The sequence below is a fragment of the Ascaphus truei genome, unplaced genomic scaffold, assembly GCF_040206685.1.
Source record: "Ascaphus truei isolate aAscTru1 unplaced genomic scaffold, aAscTru1.hap1 HAP1_SCAFFOLD_1268, whole genome shotgun sequence".
NCBI classification, from domain to species: domain Eukaryota; kingdom Metazoa; phylum Chordata; class Amphibia; order Anura; family Ascaphidae; genus Ascaphus; species Ascaphus truei.
The window spans coordinates 80,001-83,148 of NW_027454141.1; positions in this window are offsets into that span (position 1 = coordinate 80,001).

Genomic DNA, 3,148 nt, shown 5'->3' on the forward strand with positions numbered 1-3,148 from the left:
GGGAGGGACGGAGTGCACCTTCTCTGCTACTCACAGGGTGAGTGTACACTCACACTCACTCCCACCGTCTCCCCCTGACACGCTCTCCCATATACCCCATCATGCAGAACGCGGGGAGGGACGGAGTGCACCTTCTCTGCTACTCACAGGGTGAGTGTACACTCACACTCCCACCATCTCCCACTGACACGCTCTCCCATATACCCCATCATGCAGAATGCGGGGAGGGACGGAGTGCACCTTCTCTGCTACTCACAGGGTGAGTGTACACTCACACTCACTCCCACCGTCTCCCCCTGACACGCTCTCCCATATACCCCATCATGCAGAACGCGGGGAGGGACGGAGTGCACCTTCTCTGCTACTCACATGGTGAGTGTACACTCACACTCACACTCCCACCATCTCCCCCTGACACGCTCTCCCATATACCCCATCATGCAGAACGCGGGGAGGGGACGGAGTGCACCTTCTCTGCTACTCACAGGGTGAGTGTACACTCACACTCACTCCCCCCCCCCTCGTGCTCCCTCTCCCCCCCTCTAGCGCTCCCTCTCTCCCCCCTTTCTCCCCCCCCTCTTGTGCTCCCTCCCCCCCTCTAGCGCTCCCTCTCTCCCCCCCCTCTTGCGCTCCCTCCCCCCCTCTAGCGCTCCCTCTCTCCCCCCCCTTTCTCCCCCCCCTCTCGCGCTCCCTCTCCCCCCTCTCGCGCTCCCTCTCCCCCCTCTCGCGCTCCCTCTCCCCCCTCTCGCGCTCCCTCTCCCCCCTCTCGCGCTCCCTCTCCCCCCTCTCGCGCTCCCTCTCCCCCCCCTCTCGCGCTCCCTCTCCCCCCCCTCGCGCTCCCTCTCCCCCCCCTCGCGCTCCCTCTCCCCCCCCTCGCGCTCCCTCTCCCCCCCTCGCGCTCCCTCTCTCCCCCTCGCGCTCCCTCTCCCCCCCCTCGCGCTCCCTCTCCCCCCCCTCGCGCTCCCTCTCCCCCCCCTCGCGCTCCCTCTCCCCCCCCTCGCGCTCCCTCTCTCCCCCCCTCGCGCTCCCTCTCCCCCCCTCTCATGCTCCCTCTCCCCCCGTCTCGCGCTCCCTCTCCCCCCGTCTCGCGCTCCCTCTCCCCCCGTCTCGCGCTCCCTCTCCCCCCCTATCATGCTCCCTCTCCCCCCCCCTTGCGCTCCCTCCCCCCTCTCACTCTCCCTCTCCCCCTCTCTCCCCCCCCCTCTCGCGCTCCCTCTCCCCCCTCTCGCGCTCCCTCTCCCCCCTCTCGCGCTCCCTCTCCCCCCTCTCGCGCTCCATCTCCCCCCTCTCGCGCTCCATCTCCCCCCTCTCGCGCTCCCTCTCTCCCCCCCTTGCGCTCCCTCTCCCCCCCCTCGCCTCGCGCTCCCTCTCCCCCCTCTCGCGCTCCCTCTCCCCCCTCTCGCGCTCCATCTCCCCCCTCTCGCGCTCCCTCTCTCCCCCCTCGCGCTCCCTCTCCCCCCCCTCGCGCTCCCTCTCCCCCCCTCGCGCTCCCTCTCCCCCCTTCGCGCTCCCTCTCCCCCCCTCTCATGCTCCCTCTCCCCCCGTCTCGCGCTCCCTCTCCCCCCGTCTCGCGCTCCCTCTCCCCCCGTCTCGCGCTCCCTCTCCCCCCCTATCATGCTCCCTCTCCCCCCCCCTTGCGCTCCCTCCCCCCCTCTCACTCTCCCTCTCCCTCCCCCCCCCTCTCGCGCTCCCTCTCCCCCCTCTCGCGCTCCCTCTCCCCCCTCTCGCGCTCCCTCTCCCCCCTCTCGCGCTCCATCTCCCCCCTCTCGCGCTCCATCTCCCCCCTCTCGCGCTCCATCTCCCCCCTCTCGCGCTCCCTCTCTCCCCCCCTTGCGCTCCCTCTCCCCCCCCTCGCCTCGCGCTCCCTCTCCCCCCCCTCGCCTCGCGCTCCCTCTCCCCCCCTCGTGCTCCCTCTCCCCCCCTCGCGCTCCCTCTCCCCCCCCTCGCGCTCCCTCTCCCCCCCAAGCGCTCCCTCTCCCCCCCTCGCGCTCCCTCCCCCCCCTCGCGCTCCCTCTTCCCCCCCTCCTCGCACTTTTCTCCCCGCCCTCGTGCTCCCTCTCTCTCCCCTCGCGGTCCCTCTCCCCCCCCCTCGCGCTCCCTCTCCCCCCCTCGCGCTCCCTCTCCCCCCCTCGCGCTCCCTCTCCCCCCCTCGCGCTCCTACCCCCCCTCGCGCTCCCTCTTCCCCCCCTCCTCGCACTTTTCTCCCCGCCCTCGTGCTCCCTCTCTCTCCCCTCGCGGTCCCTCTCCCCCCCCTCGCGCTCCCTCTCCCCCCCCTCGCGCTCCCTCTCCCCCCCCTCGCAATCCCTCCCCCCCCCCCTCGCGCTCCCTCTCCCCCCCCCTCGCGCTCCCTCTCCCCCCCTCCCGCTCCCTCTCCCCCCCCTCGCGCTCCCTCTCCCCCCCTTTCGCGCTCCCTCTCCCCCCCCTCGCGCTCCCTCTCCCCCCCCTCGTGCTCCCTCTCCCCCCCTTCGTGCTCCCTCTCTCCCCCCCCCTTCGTGCTCCCTCTCTCCCCCCCCCTTCGTGCTCCCTCTCTCCCCCCCTTCGTGCTCCCTCTCTCCCCTCCCCCCTCGTGCTCCCTCTCTCCCCCCTCGTGCTCCCTCTCTCCCCCCCTCGTGCTCCCTCTCTCCCCCCCTCGTGCTCCCTCTCCCCCCTCTCGCGCTCCCTCTCCCCCCCTCTCGCGCTCCTCCCCCCCCTCGCGCTCCCTCCCCCCTCGTGCTCCCTCCCCCCCTCTCGCTCCCTCTCTTTCCCCCCCCTCGCGCTCCCTCTCCCCCCCCCCTCTCTCGCGCTCCCTCTCCCCCCCCCTCGCGCTCCCTCTCCCCCCCCCTCGCGCTCCCTCTCTGCCCCCCCTTTCGTGCTGTCACTCACTCCCTTCCCTGTGGTCACGTCCCATACTTCAGGACACGTCTCATTCCTGAGCCCGGAGTCACAGCCACGTGACACGCAGAGACACGCTCTGTCACACTGACACGCCTGTGACACCTACACATGGCTAATAACCTGCGGTGACACAGTGACACAGTAATGTCCTTCTGACGTGCGACATTACTCCCCCCCCCCTCACAGGCTCTATTCCCCCCCCCCTCACATGCTCTATTCCCCCCCCCTCACAGGCTCTATTCCCCCCCCCCTCACAGGCTCTATTCCCCCCCCC